The sequence below is a fragment of the Callorhinus ursinus genome, unplaced genomic scaffold, assembly GCF_003265705.2.
Source record: "Callorhinus ursinus isolate GAN/ISIS: 27379988/994484 unplaced genomic scaffold, GSC_fseal_2.0 scaffold25, whole genome shotgun sequence".
Lineage (NCBI taxonomy): Eukaryota > Metazoa > Chordata > Mammalia > Carnivora > Otariidae > Callorhinus > Callorhinus ursinus.
The window spans coordinates 37,916,796-37,924,881 of record NW_027397087.1 but is presented as its reverse complement, the minus strand read 5'-3'; positions in this window follow the sequence as shown (position 1 = coordinate 37,924,881).

The following is an 8,086-nucleotide window of genomic DNA, read 5'->3' as shown; positions in this document are numbered from 1 at the left end:
AACCCTACCCAGGCCTGGTTCCTGCTCCTCTTTCCTTTTTTCTTAATAAGGTCGGATCAGAGTGAGTCAGAGGAGCCAAGCTTCCTGTTAGGCTCTGAGTAAGCTCTGCTCTGCTCAGAGTTTGCGCCTCTGCATAGGTTCCCCGGGCCAGAGCCGTGGCGCCTGCCATCCGTAGAACCGGGGTCCCGAGGCTGACCCCGCCAGGGGCCTGGCCTGGCCCTCAGCCATTCCCTGGGGAAGCCTGGTGCGTTCTCAGAGCTTTGGTCTTCATCTGCGTCTTGGGGCTGATAATACATTTCTCGTGGTAAATTTGGGAGGATGAAATGGGAAGATAATGAAAAGTGCCCGGCATAGTGCCAGGCATGTGGCCACTATCTTCCCTCCTCGGGCGGCTCCGGTGGGAGGAGGTGGGGCTCCTCACCCACGGGTACTCCTCTGAACCCCATTTTCTCTGTCCCTTTCCTGTTTGGATCTGTCTCCAGCATCCTTCCTAGTCCAGGGGGAGCCTTGTGCAGGGGGGCCGAGCACCACCCCCTTCTTTCCTCCTCTTCACTCCCTCCCTCAACTTCCTTCTCCCTTCCTGTCTGCACCTCCTGCAGCTCTGTGAGCCCAGGGGAGTCTACTTGGCTCCCCCTCTGCAGACACAGGGCCAGGCCTTGCCTTGGTAGCTGGAGGTGTCCTGGCATCCTCTGACTGAAACCTTCAGAGTGGCGATCTGAGAGAGACCTGGCCAGGCTGCAGAGGGTGCAGAGCTTGGCTCAAGTGAGGCCCTTGAGTCACCAGGTTGGGCTGGGCCTGAGCTGTCTGGACACGAGGGGTGGTGTGGGGGCCCCTCTCTAGGCCTTGTCCTTACAGGCTGGGATTCACACCCACATTTTCAAGATCTAGCCATATGGTTGAGGCTTGTTGCCAGTCCCTGGCACCAGGAACCAGGCTCAAGGGACCTCGGAGGGCCAGCGATCTGGGGTTGAAAGCTTGCTGATAGTGCGTGACTTTGTTAAGACCTACTGTGTGCTGGGATCTGAGCTGGGCTGCTCTGTTGCTGGGGCTCTCATGGAGCAGTTCATGTCCCGTGACCCTGTGATGGAACTCCAGGTTCTGGAAAATCCATGCAGGAGTGAGGAAGCATCAGGCCTGACCAGCAGAGGGTTTGGGGAGCAGAGGAGGGACTGAGTGTGGGACTCCTCACTGCTCTGCAGAGGGAAGGACCAGGAGGCCCACTGGGGGTCTGAATGTTTCTGCAATGGTGAGGGGGGAGGTGGTTGGGATGAGGCATGCTCCCGTGTGGCTGACTGGGTCTCCCCCTCCTCCCCGTGATCACTGGCTGCTGAACCCAAGCCCTGGCACCTGGGTGGGCATCTGAGGAAAGGGCATTGATGGGATTTGTGTTGAATTGGGAATGGAAGCTCCAGCCCAGCCAACCTTGAACTGTGTACCCCGGCAGTGCTTCTGGAAAGGGGGCTGAAGGAAGTGCTGAATGAGGAGGCCTGGTGAGCTGGCACAGAATTTGCTGGCTCTGCAGGGAGAGGACCACCAAGTGACCACTGCCAGCCGAGGCCCATGCTGTCCCCTCCCGGCAGGGACATCTGGCGCAATGGTTGGGGAGGCAGGGGGGCTTTGGTCCCCAGAGCCAAGTCAAGGGAGGGGCCCTGGAGGGGACTGCGGCCCTTTGGTTTGGAGTGTCTCTCTTCAGGGCTGGAACTCTGGAGAAGTCCGGAAGTGGGGGAGGGGAGGTCAGGACCTTCTCAAGGGACGGATGGGGGGGAGGGAAGGGGAGGAACCACCCTTCTCTAGGACCCAGAGGAATTTGGTGGCTCTAGCTGCCTCCCACTCTGCTTTCCCTCCCAGCTCTCTGCTACCAGCCCCCCCACACCGTGGTTCCCTGGGGAATTGGGAATACCAGAGCTGGAATAACAGTCTGAGCACCAAGGCAAGTCTCCACTGCTCCACGGAAGCAGGAAGCCCCCTTGGTCCCCCTCAGCCCCCCTCAGCCACCAGCCTGGCCAGCTTCTCCCTTTCCTGACTCCCCCCCTCCCCCCGCCTCGCCACCAAAGGCAGGAGTGGCTGGGACCTGCTGAATGGAAACCTGCCCTGGTCCCACTCCCAACCCCTCCACCCCGGGGCCCAGAACTGCTAGAGGCCGAGCTGATCCTCAGTACAGGAAGGAAGAGAGGGGACCTCGTCCCAGGGCCTTCCTCAGTGGAGGGGTTGTGCCAAAGCTGTTGGCTGGGGCCTGCTGTGTGGAGAGCCCCTTCTGTCCAGGTTAGGGGGGCAGGTGGACCTCAGCCAGCATGCAGTGGGGAGAAGGATGGAACAGAGTCCCCTGCCCAAAGGAGAAAGCTGACAAGACCCAGCGGGCTGCCAGTCCCTGGGGCTACAGCCCTGTAAACCCTGAGGAGGGAAACTGAGGTAGTCAACCCAATGATGTTGACTAATGACATCCTGGCAAGGCTAATGGAAGCCTATCTCTCCTCTCTTGTTTCCCTGCCCCTGTATCTTTAACTTTCATTTGGGTATATCCCTGGGTTTCTCTAGGTTTTGTTTCTTTTTCTCAACCCCCCCCCATCTCGTCATTCACTCATTCATCTCCATGTCCCTCCATTTCTGTGGCTTGCAGTCTCTTCCATCTGTTTGTTCTTTCACATAGCTTACCCACTCTGTCTCCGCTGCCAATGTTTCTCCCAACTATTTCTTCATTTGTCTGCACATTCAGTCAGCATGTCCTCTGCATGCCTGGGCTGGTGGCGGGGGTGACACCTGGTCGGTCCCCCAAAGAGCTTGCGGTCCGGCGAGGGCAACACAACAGGCAGGACGAGAGTGATGAGCCCTGAGTGGAGGTGGGGACGTTGTGCCAACTCTCTGTGACCTTTGAGAGAATTTCTGTCTGTCCATCATCTGACCATGATCCCTGTCCGCGTGTGACCCTATCCTTGAGTGCGTCACCTTTGTGAGGTGTCTTGCTCTCTGTAGGGTACTCGCTTTGCTCAGTTCCCTCTGGTGGGGGCGACAGTGGTGCTGAAGGGCCAGTGTTCTGGGGCAGGTGGCCACGGGCCAAGGAGGGAGCAGGGCCCTGGGGACAGCCCTGATAGCAGTGTCTGTTCCCGGGCCGCCGGGAGCTAGGGTGCCCTTTGAAACGCTGAGTCTGACACTTGGGCTTCTACTCAAAGGGTGTGGTTTTGCAGGCAGTTCTGCTAAGATGAGATGCTGGTCATGGGTATGGATTAAGCTCCTACTGTATGCCACAGGACCAGACAAAATAAGGTTCTTCACTGATGGTATTTCCTGTAGTTTAGTGTGTGTGACCTCCTCCCCCCACCCCCACCCCGGAAGTCCTCCAGGGGTTCAGTTTTGCCCACCTGGGTCCTGGAAGTGGGGGGTCACAGGGTACGAAAGAGGAGTGGAGACAAGATACCAGCAATCTCTCCCTTACATATTCTATAGCTTTTTATTTCAGCTTACAAAAGAAACATGTCAATTACAGGAAATTTAGAATGTAGACTAATAAAAAAAGAATGTACTCTGTAACGTAGAGAAAACCACTCTCTCTGGTTTTTCCCTCCTCTTTAAAAAATTGAGATCATACTGCATATGTTGTCTTACAACCTGCTTTGTTTACATACTAATATTTGTTGACCATTCAGGGTAACTGTCAAGACATGCTTCCCTTTTCAGTATTCACATTGATCACTGGAGCTCCTACTTGCCCAGAAAAAGAGGTGGTCAAGCCTTCATTGCCTCTGGATGCCCTCTGGGTAGGAGCCTGGGGGAGGGGGGGCTAGCTCCAGCCTCCATCCCTCCCCTGTTAAGTCCTCACCCCCTTCAGGACTGAGCCTGGACCCTGAGGCTAGAGTCAGACCTTCAGGATCACTCAGGCAGGATGAACTCCGCTCTAAGTGGGGATATCCTGAGCCGTGGGTGAAGATGGCAGGTGGAGTGGTAGCGGTTGTCTTAATTTCTGTCTGCCCAGGAGGCCAGCCACTTCCTTCCCTCCCTCCCCATGGAGCAGGTGGTGGCTACCAGCCTTACATGCCTACATAACCACGAGGGAGTCCGGGGCCCCCAGAAGACCTGCTCCGCAGACATTTTTGTGCTCCCCAGGAGAAGTACCTGGCAACTTAAACTTTTTAAAATAACTTTAACATTTTTTAGTATAATATATACACAGAAAAGCACACAAAGTGTACAGTTTGATGAAGGATCCCAAAGTGAGCATACCCATGGAACTACCACCTCGATCAAGAAATGGAACATCCCAGCAGCCGGTCAGTGCTAACAGGAAGCAGGGAGCTCCTTGAAGTTCTGCCTATGTCAGCACTTGGCCGCATCTAAAACTATTTTTCTTCAACACGATCTTTAATGACTGAATTATGTGGATAAGTCATAATTTAATAACCTCCCTTCGTTGGTTTCATTTTACTTTGTGTCTGCTCTGCATCTACTAGCCTCAGAGGGCCTGGGGTTGGTTGGTTCCAGCCCGCGTCTGTGAGCTGCACTCACTCTGCCTTCTTTCTTTCTGTAAAATGGGAAGAATGGTAAGGATTTAAATGAGGGGACGTGTCGGGTGTGTTTAGTACACAGTCCGGTGCTTACAAACACTCAATAAGCAGTCAGCATTATTAGCGCCTTAGCTTAATTTGTTAGAAGTTGGATTTCTGGAGAAAGGGTTTGAATATTTCTAAGGTTTTGACGCAGGTTACTCAGCTGCTTCCAGAAAGGTTTTTGGAACCTTTTCCATTTACCTGCCCAGGATGCCCTGGCTCTTATCACCACTGCGTACTATCTTCTTAAAAGAACATTAAACGTGGGGTAGGGTTAAAAATCGTCAATGTGTTTTTTTTTATTTTAGTTGCATTTCTTTGATTACCTGTGAGAATGAGCCTTTTCTCTTTTGGGTTTGTTGACCTTCCATATGGTTTCCCTGACTCTACCTTTGTACACAAGTCTATTCTAGGGCGTAGCCAGAATGGCCCTTTTAAGACATAAGTCAAAATTTCTCTCTTCTGCTTAAAACCCAGCAATGGTTCTCCATTTCCCAGGAATAAAAGCCAAAGCCCTCTTAGTGGCCTCCAGGGTCCTCACCAGTTGGACCCTCGTTCTCCTTGCCCCAGCCACACGGGCCCCCCTCTGTCCCTCCAGCACCCCCCCCCCCCCCCCCACAGCGCTCTGAACTTGAGCTTTGCTCAACTGTCACCTTCTCAATGAGGCCCTGATCCTTCACTCCTGATCTCCTTACTTTTCTTTTTCTTTTTTCCGTAGTACTTCGAAAATACAATTTACTTCTTTGTTTGCTGCCTGTCTCTCCCCCTAGAATGTAAGCTCCACAAGGGTAGGCACCTTTGTCTTGGTCACTGTGGTGTCACAAGTACCTAGAACTGTGTCTGGTGGGCAAGAGGCACTCGGTGAATATTTATTGACTAAATGAATAAATGGTGAATTTCCTGGTCATATTTTTTGACTATTTTCTATAGTCACATTCATCTGTTTAGTCTGGATTTATAAGATGTAGTATATTTAGCTCCTTTCCATGTATAACTCTTGGTCACATCTTGTGCAATACATTTTTGAAGTTTGTCATTTGCATTAATATTTTTTATACTTTACTGATGTGCTAAAGTGCCTCATTTTTAAGCTGTCAAATTATTCATTTCCCCTTATGATCTCAGACTTTGTTGTGTGAACTTTACCTTCACCAAGCATATGTACATTTTCAATTAAAATTTCTTTCATGATTTTGTGATTTCACTTTATAAAAAAAGATTATTTTAGAGACTGTGTGCATGGGGGGAGGGGCAGAAGGAGAGAGAGAGAATCTCAATTAGGCTCCCTGCTGAGCACTGAGCCCCTCATTCTTGGTGCGGCTCAATCTCAGCCCGGAGATCATGACCTGAGCCGAAATCAAGAGTGGGCTGCTTAACTGACTGAGCACCCCCGCCAGGTGCCCCCATTATTTCATTTTTAACTCTTTAACCTATTTACTTATTTAAAGATTTTATTTATTTATTTGACAGAGAGAGAGACAGCAAGAGAGGGAACACAAGCAGGGGGAGTGGGAGAGGGAGAAGCAGGCTTCCCGCCGAGCAGGGAGCCCGATGCGGGGCTCGATCCCAGGACCCTGGGACCATGACCTGAGCCGAAGGCAGACGCTTATCTGACTGAGCCACCCAGGCAACCTATTTAGTCTTCGTGTGTGGTGAAAAGTAAAAACATAACTTTAAAACAAATTAAGCAACTATCCCAATGTTGTCATTTATATGAATTCTAGATTTTTTTTTTTTTTTTGGCCAAGATAAAATCAAAACAATACTTCTGGGAATTGGAATTGGATTAAACGTATAGATTAATTTAGTGACAAACAACTTTACACCATTGAGTGTTTCCATCCAGGAACATGGCGTATCTTTCTATTATGAAGGTCTATTTTATTTTTATTATTGAGTGAAGTTCTGTGTTATAGATGAGTGTGTTTTGTGCTTCTTTTCATGAAATGCAGAAATTGTGTCTGTGGTGGGCAGCTTCTGAAATGGCTTGCAGCGCTCCCTGGAAGTCCTCATCTGTATGATCCCCTCCCCTTGTCTGTGGGCTGGACCCAGTGACTGGCTTCTAATGAGTAGAATGTGGCAAAAAGTGACGGGATGTTACTTCTGTGATTATGTTATAAGAAACTGTGACTTTTGTCTTGCTAGAACTCTCTCTGGCCCTCTCGCTTGCCTGCTCTGATGAAAGCAGCTGCCACATTGTGAGCCACCTTATGGGAAGCCCACATGGCAAGGAACTGAGGGTGACTTCCGGCCAACAAGTAGGAAGGAACTGAGGCCCTCAGCCCATCAACCCATGAGGAACGGACTCCTGCCAGCAACCACACGGGTGGGCTTCTCCAGGTGAATCTTCGGATGAGACCACAGCCTTGGCTAAGAACTTGATTGTAGCCTCATGGGAGACCCTGAGACAGAGAACTCAGCTAAGCCACACCCAGATTCCTGACCACAGAAACCGAGAGGGGTAATGTTTTAGACCACTAAGCTTTGGGGTAATCTGTTACACAGCAATGGATAACTAATATAGCATCTTTTGTTGTGTGCATCATGCTTTCTAACAGGTTAGTAGGAAGTAGAAAAGATGTTAACTTTTCTGTAGTTATTTTATAACTGGCCACTTTCCTAAAATCTTCTCTTCTGATAATTTTGTATTTTCCTAGTTTTTCTAAGAAGACTGTCGTATTTACAAATATGTTATAATTTGTTCTCTCTCTATCTCTCTCTTTTTTTTTTTTTGGTCTAACTGCCTTAGCTAGGATCTTTAGAACAATGTTGAATAACAAAATAGTAGGAATCTTTGCCTTGTCTCCATATTTAATGAGAATGCATCTTGACTTGCACTCTTTTGGTATTGCCCGTGGGTTTGAGAGTTAGTATTTTTTATCATGTGAAATAAGTATACTTCAATTTCCAGTTCACTAGAGCTTTTTAAAAGAAAATCAGGAAATGGATGTTGACATTTACCAAACATCTATTCAGCATGTGAAATGATCTTTTTCTTCTCTGACCTATTGCTGTGGTTCATCAGCTTATTGCATTTTTGATATAGCATCATCCATGCATTCCAGGAATGTTTACTCATGGTGTATTCTTTTAATATACTGTTGGACTTACTTTTGACTTAATCTGATTAAACTTTTATTAGGACTTTACATCTATATAAATGAGACGAGTGTATGACTCATTCATGCGTTCCATCTTTCTTTGGGGCCAGTCATTGTGTTTTAATACCAGGGTTATTCTGGCTCTACAAAAACAATTGAGAAGTGTGCGAGTCAGGGTCCTGGCATGAAACATTCTCCCCAAATGGTTTAGATAAAGACACTTGAATGAAGGGACTATCTACATAAGTGTGAATAAGGGGAAGGCAACAGACAAGGGATGGTGAGGCACCTGGAGACTGGCAGTGACCAGGAACCATTACCATCCCCAGGACCACCGGGATCAGGGGAGGAACCCATGTGTCTAGAGTCCAGAGAGAGCTGGAGCCGAGGCTGGGAACATTAGTGCCTAGAGAGAGGGCACTAAAGTAGGGAGGGAGCGGGAAAAGT